Raw genomic sequence first — 7,820 nt, 5'->3', positions numbered from 1 at the left:
ATATTTGTTTGTTTTAATGCGCAGCTCTTCCTCGAGCATAAACCCAGACTCACCTGAGTCAGTGGCTCAGGTGAGTCTGGGCCATCATGTTGTCTTTTCTAGATCCAAAAGAGACAATTTTTTTAACACTACCTTATTAAGGTGGCCACCCTGATTACCAAGATGTATTTATGAATTGCACAGGTGTAAGGTGTACCCATTTATACTGAGTACTAATATTAATAAAATAATTGTCACTCTGCAAAACTGAAGGATCATGGATGCAATGTTCACAGCAGCTGTGATGCTTGGACACTGATTAATGCAGAACAAGTGTCACAATTGGCCAGTCTGAGGGGAAGTGCCACTAAATGTTTGCTCCAACCCTGAAATACATTGCAGTGCCTTCCCACAGTCCTCCAGTCTGAGCTTACACAGGCTCATGTTGAAGTCAAAGGTCAACTCGTGGTGTGTATTTGTGTGTAAATATGTGCGGCCAGCTCGAGGAAGCGTCCCGGGGGGGAAGGAAGCTGGTTTAGACAACACCCTGAAATCTGAGAGCTGCACCTGAATCAGCTGACGCGCCCTCCAGTTCATTTCCTGTTTCATCAAATCACTGTCAGTGCGTAGAGCAGCGAATTAACTTGTACAAGTTTACATTTTTACAAACACTGAAATCCCAGATTTATGATAGTTTGCTGTTTTTATAGTTATTCATTTGTCAACATAAGAGCGGAGACGGTGATTACATCACATATTCATCATCATCTCGTCTCATTTTCTGTTACACATTAATCTTGAGTGATTTGTCTTATAAGCTGACTGATGGAAAATTGTCACAGTTGCATCTTAGATGTAAACATGAGGCTAAAATGACTTTAACACTGAACGTGTGTGAAGTAAGGTTTAAAATGCAGCTGCAGACACTTTGTTCTGAACATTAGTTTGAGGTTCAGGTGTGATGCACAGCCCGGACAGCTTTAGTTTGAACTTAACAGCTACTTTTAAAAGTTATTTACTTGTATTTTATAATAAAATTATTCTAAAGTTGTCAAACATTTTATGCTGTCTGATTGTTGAATTCACAGAATGATACTGAAATAAATCATAAATGCTATTTGGATTTTTCTTTGTTACCTTTTTACAAAAATATATTTTAAGCAGCAGAAAAAACAAAAGCTTGTAAATGTTTCCAAAGTGGACGCGGTGGCAGATACCAGTGTGAGAAAATCAGAATAAATGAACATGTTAATAGTGTTTGTTTGTTTTTCGTGGAAACCGGGTCCAAATGGCTCTTTGGGGCTCAAAGGTTGCTGATCCCCTGGCTTAGGAAGACAGAGCCGGAGCCCAGTACGGGACACCTGCCTCTACATGCTTCACCTCTCGCTATCTGTCGCTGGGACTGTAAACAGTGTGGATGTAGATTCAGCACCTGACCGGACCTGCAGTGCAGTACTGAAACAGTTTAACGTGGAGCCGGAGTCTGTTTACACACCGCGAAGAGCAAAGAGGGTGGACCGAGATGCTGATGTCAAGCTGGGCGAAACAGCAGCGCTGTCCCTGTGATCACCATTAAAACCTTTACTGGGAAAAAGCGCGCAGGAGTCCTTCATCAAAGCACCTGATCAACAAACGACGTGAAGTTGTATTAAAATACTCTGGTGAACTGTTAACTTTGATACCATGTTTCAATTATAAGGGTTTCTAAAAGCTGAAGCGAACAGGGCTGAGTCTAAAGGGGGGCACGAGGTGTACTAGACCGTATTTACTTCAAGGTTTTCAAACCTTTTTCAAGTGAAATGATTTAAATTGCCGTCTCAATTAAATAGAATCAATGTTTAAAGTATAAAAATAAAGCTTTTTTCACAAGCCAATAAAAGTGTACAGGACTGGTAAAACACTGAGCCTCTGACCTGAGTGGTTTATTATTAATATTAATTAAAGTCTACACCATCATAACATCTTGTTTTCAGCAGCACAGAAACGTTGCACAGGGCAAACTCCAGGATGCTGATATGCTCCCTTCTCTTCACTGCAGCCTCCACATTCTCCTTTAAAGGCTTACAGACACAAACTCACTTAAACACACAGAAACACATGTAGAAAAACTCAAAGCCTTCCAATGAGAAACCTTAGATTTCATATTTTTCTTATTTTATTTGACTTTGACTGTACTTGAGAGTATTTGTATATATCTGGATCTAAGAAAATGTTTTCTTAAAAAATAAAATGTAATATGGCACGCACATACGAAGGGTTTGTTTTTGTTCTTGACAGATGTTGTAAGCAGTTAAACTTTAAAATGTGATTTATGAAATGGAAACCAATGAGCAGTTCATTCTGAAAGGCCTGTTTCATTGACGGTGAACAATCATGCCAATTTTCTTGTTCTACAATAATCCATCTCAGAGATATGACGAGAAAAAAAAGTTTAAAATCTGAGAGGACGACAGAAAAAGAGTCATAAAAAGCTTAATACTTTAACAAGTATAGAACTTATAAATACCAAAAGATATAGAGGGAAGGAGCAGAATATTTTAAAATTTGAACAGCAAAAATAGCCCAGAGTTTGTGGAAGTCGTTTCATGGCAAAAAACATACGGAAGCAATAAGGACAGATGATTAGAAAGAATGAACATGATATATTTACTTTTTTGTCTGATGATTGGCAGAAAGTTTACAGCGGTTTTCTTCTGAGAGATGCTGCTGAGGCTGAAATTAAGCCAAGAGGAAAAAAGACGTATACATAAAACTCTTGCTGATTGAAACACAGGCAAGGACATACTCAAAAGTTTAGCTCCTCTGGATGTTTCCATGGAAAAGAGTTTTATCACTCATCCAGGTGACTTCTCCAGTGTCACGCTTGAGTGATGAATCTTTCTCCCACTGAAAACCAGTGTGTCCAGTTAAATTCAATCGATTTTTTAAAGGAAAGTTGTTCGATGCTGTGTTCATGAGGACACTGGGTTTAACTTGCAGCACAACACAAAGCTGCCATATTTTGTCCAAGTTTAAAACACTTAATTGAGCAGAATCAAGATGCAGAAAAGCTGAAATGTAACGTCCTCGTATGATGACGCATCACACATGACGCAGCACGGGGTCATGTGTGATGCGTAACTGCCCTCTGCTAAGACTGGAGATAATACAAGGAATGAGACAACTGACAGCTGTTATTTTAATCAGCCTGTTTCAGTTCTGTTAAACTAAGTACCACAAAGTAATGTGGTAACATCTGGACTGACGAGTTTACTGTCAGCATTTTAATCAGCTAGTTTAAAGGCTGTAGGCTGCAGCCGTTGCTCTAACACTGTATAAATGTAACAGGGCTCAGTTCTAACAGTCTGAGCTGCTTCCAGCTTTATTTGTGAAGAGCGCAGCAGCTTCCAAAACACGCAGCGAGCTCGTACAGCTGGGAGGTAATATTTTCATAATCAGCTCCCATCTCTCCTGTGGACTCCTTAATGTCTCCAGTCTGAGATCAGCACAGCCCTGCCCTCCAGCACCACCAGCAGCAGCAGCAACATTGTACCCATCAGGTAAAACATCGGCTTCGTTTGCTTCACACTGTCCCCACATGATGATGATGATATAGTATGATGTGATCTGATTATTAGATTCTTGATGAATGTGGGTTGTTGTGTTTCAGCCTGGTTCTGTTTGCCCCTTTTTAACTCTGAGCCCTGCCCCTTCAAACAATGTCAGCACGGCTTAATCATATGATTCCTACAGAAAAGCATCAATTTAATGTTTAAAAGGTGAACACTTCAAGAAATCTGTTCCTCAACAGACACATTGTTTGAATAATTCTTTTAAATAACACTAAGTAAAATATAGCAATATACACTTCTTAAGCAACAACCTCCGCCTTCATTTCCTCTGTTACATGCTGTGCTTTTTTTAACCCGTCCATTTGTTCACCTAATGGGTGACACTGTTTCATTGGGGTTTACTCTTTCAGCTGTCCTCAGCTGACGGATTAGTCATTGGACACTGCTGTTCCTCTTGTGAGAGGCTGACATGTCTGGCTGCTGTTAAAGCCTCCGACTCTAAAAATAATCTTACCAAAACTATATTCAGTTACACTAACACCAGGCTGGTTAAAACCCCAAGAAAGCAGTTATAACACAAAATGTGATAAACAATATACTGGATTAAAAAACAGCCCCAGGGCAGCTGTTTCTCACTAACCTTATTCACAATCTCTTGGATAGAATTTCGTGGGACAGTCAAAGGGGTGAAAGCTTCAGTTATTTAAGCATCATATTTGCTTTTCATGTAATATGTGCTGCTGGTTTCATTGATGTCCTCCAAATTTCCATCCACAGCTTTGAGCCAGAGAATGTCAGAGACCCCAGTCCAAGTTGGACAGAAACTTTCAGCTCAAAGTGGGAGTTCATCAGTTTTCCCTTCTATGTTCCCGACCTCACCGTATCCACAAACTGTGGGTAGCAACAAAGCAATGAGATTTAGAAAAAGAGGGACAGAACTTCTGAAAGCCGGCTCAACGTATCATGAGTTTGGTAAGAGTTTGGTCATGTGGGAGACGCTCAGTGTGCAGCTGCTACTTCCCCACGTTGGCTGGTGGTGACCACTGAATAGCAGACAGCTGCCTCCTAACACACAGTCATCCATAATAATACTGGCTGACTGCAATATTGTCTAAATCTTTATCTTTAATAAAAGTGTGTGATTTGCATTCTCACCCTTCAGAAGCTCATTTTTAGCCAGGAAATCCCTGATTACTGTAATCCACAATCATGTTAATGCATTCAATCATGATATTAACTTCAGCCTTAACGTTGGTGGTCAGTTATGATTCATAAATACTCGAATCTGGTGACAGTGGTACGGAAAGCCAGCGCAGGATTCAGGATGTTTCTATCTGATAATAAGTTTATTGAACACATCAGATGATTTTTTAGCTGAATCTTTGCTGTGACTCGTCTGGGAAACTTGATAGATTACACTGGCTTCTTTTTTTTTTAGTATTTCTTGCTGATGATGAATGATGAAAAATACACTGCAGTAGTATTATTATATGTTTATGTATATACAGTGGGAAAAATAAGTATTAAGTACCGATCATCAATTTATGATCGTGTTCATGTTTAAAAAATAAAAATAAGATTAAGAAAACACTTAAAAGCTTTTCTGTGTCCTTTTGCCTGTTAAATAAATGTCAAAGTGCATCACCGACTGCAGATTTGAGTTTTTATTGTGGACTTAGAAACACCTGCATTATATATATATATATATATATATATATATATATATATATATATATATATATATATATATATATATATATATATATATATATATATATATATAATGCTAAGAGCTAAGATACTGCGCAGGACCCTCAAGCTCCCAGGCCTCTGGTAGAGGACCCGAGCTTGAAGGATAAACCGCCCGCAGGGGCGTGCTGGGTGTTTATATATTTACATGCGGCTATAGTCGCTGCATTACCTACTAACTACATGAGATGCTGCACAGATAACAGAGCATCAACTGCTGTGCACCTTTTCCAGAGTGCTGATCTCTTTGGCCTCCCACAACGTGTCAGGGGTGATGAGTGAGAATATTGATATTGCACGGTTTATGATTGAACATCGAGGGCCAAACAAAGGAAGCTTTATGGTTGGACGAAGTGTGCATAATCAAAGAATTGAAAGATTGTGGGGTGAACTAAACAGAGTTGTGTCAGCATACTTTAAAAACCTTTTCCTCTTTATGGAAAATGTTGGGATTTTAGATAGCACTGACCCATTTCACATTAGGGCTCTTCACCATGTATATCTTCCAAGAATGAACAGATCTGTGGATGAATTTGTAAATGAGTGGAACCATCACAGCTTAAGGACAATGGAAAATCACTCCCCGCTGCAGCTGTGGACTGTTGGAATGTTGCAACTTCCTCAGCATCACAGAGTCTCAGTCAAGTGCACTTCAAACATCCTTCTTACCATCACCAGCAGTTGACGGCTGACTAGAGGCAGCTCGACCCCTTGAGTGACGATGGAAATCATGGGATAGAAGTTTTTTGACAGCATGCCGCATGCTTCAGTTAAGTTATTAGTAAATTTGTTTGTGTTAATTAAAAAATGTATTTGAGTGCCAGACACTAAAAATTGTGAAATATCATGATACTGAAAAGGGTCCAAGACTATTATTTAGGTAAAAGTAAGGTAAAAAGACTGGTTTTATCTTCATATTCACTTGTGCCATTTAAATCATAAAAGTAGACAAATAAAGTGTTTAGACTACACTTTTCTTTCATGACAAACCATAATTGTCACAATACAAAATGTTACAGTATATGTTACATATGATTGTATGATGTACTAATTTATCTGTTAATAAACAGGAATTATGATTCATTCATTAAATAAAATATGTTACACATTTTAAACTCTTTAAACTCTTTTTTTTAAAGACACAAATTACATAAAAAGTAGGAACACAGAACCCTTCATTTGTGTATTTCTAGTACCCAGAGGAAGGAAATAATATTCTGCAGTAATAGGGCTGGTCTTAAAAAAACACAAATGAAAGAGGGGAAAAAAAACCCAAACAATCTACAATGAGCCTGTGTTATCAAGTAGTATAGTAAAATATGCAAACAAAATCCTTAAAACACTCCCTGCAAACCAGGTTATGTTTATTATCATTATTATTATTATTGTTTATAATACTTTGACAACATATAATAATTTGATAAGATTGTAATGTCATATAGTGTGATATAATGTTCACATTTCAACCTGTAACATAACCAGGTTTGACCAAACCAATGTCTGTCACATTTATAGACAACTTTGCTGCCAGTGTTGGAGATACTGTCTTTCCACCCAGTGTTGCCAACTCCTCAGTAAGGAAAATCGCTATTGGCTGTCCTAAAAGTCGCTAGAAGTCGCCAAATGACGTCATCGCCTAATTTGCATAATTGGTCATGCTAATGTAATTGTAACCTACGCTGTTGGAGAGAGAAATAGCATCGTGGTAGAGACATAAGGTGAGTAAAAAACGTCCTAAATGCCGTTTGAATTTATTTAGAACTACATATCAGAGACAAAACATGCCATATAAGCAGGAAAACTAATTAACTACAATCACAAAACAAAAATTGCCTCACATGTATAAACTGAAACAAAATTATTCCATCCATTCTCTTCGGCTTATCAAATCCATGTCTGATTTGAAAGTAGTGTACACTGCATGAACTGGTATTTAAGCTGTAATTTGAAAGACACACATGAAGCTTATTTAGGCTATACAGTCCTACTGCTGTCCAGGGTGTACTCTGATGCGGGTTAACAACATTAACAAAAAAAGGAAAATAAAAAATGCATATGCAAAATAGAAAAAAAACCCCAAATCCTCATCATGTCAACAATCCTTAAGAAAACACATCATGCTCTTCCAAATCCTGGTGAATTCCGTATTGCAAAATCCATGTCTGATTTGAAAGTAGTGTACACTGCATGAACTGGTATACGAAGGATATTTTCACAAGTATTGGCCACTGGAAATCTGCAGTTAGTGACGAACTCAAGGCTTGGCTTTGGAGAGAAACCCAGGGCTGGTATGCTGTCACATCCAGTGCAGAAAACAAGAATATCTTCCAAAGAGACATCACTTTCAACTATAAGATAGAAAAATACAAAATGATAATGAGATTCTGACTAAGATGTTGATGTACAGATACATTAAATTACCAAAAGATTAAATCAAAAGTGAAACATGTATATTTTTTTAAAATTAAACTGTAATTTGAAAGACACACATGAAGCTTATTTAGGCTATACAGTAAAACCACAATGTCAAAAAAAGAAGTT

The sequence above is a fragment of the Diplotaxodon limnothrissa genome, linkage group LG16 (assembly GCF_057381915.1).
Source record: "Diplotaxodon limnothrissa isolate DT_005_m linkage group LG16, D_limnothrissa_male_GT1.1, whole genome shotgun sequence".
Taxonomy (NCBI): Eukaryota; Metazoa; Chordata; class Actinopteri; order Cichliformes; family Cichlidae; genus Diplotaxodon; species Diplotaxodon limnothrissa.
The sequence above is the reverse complement of the archived record's forward strand: the minus strand, read 5'-3'. Positions refer to the sequence as shown.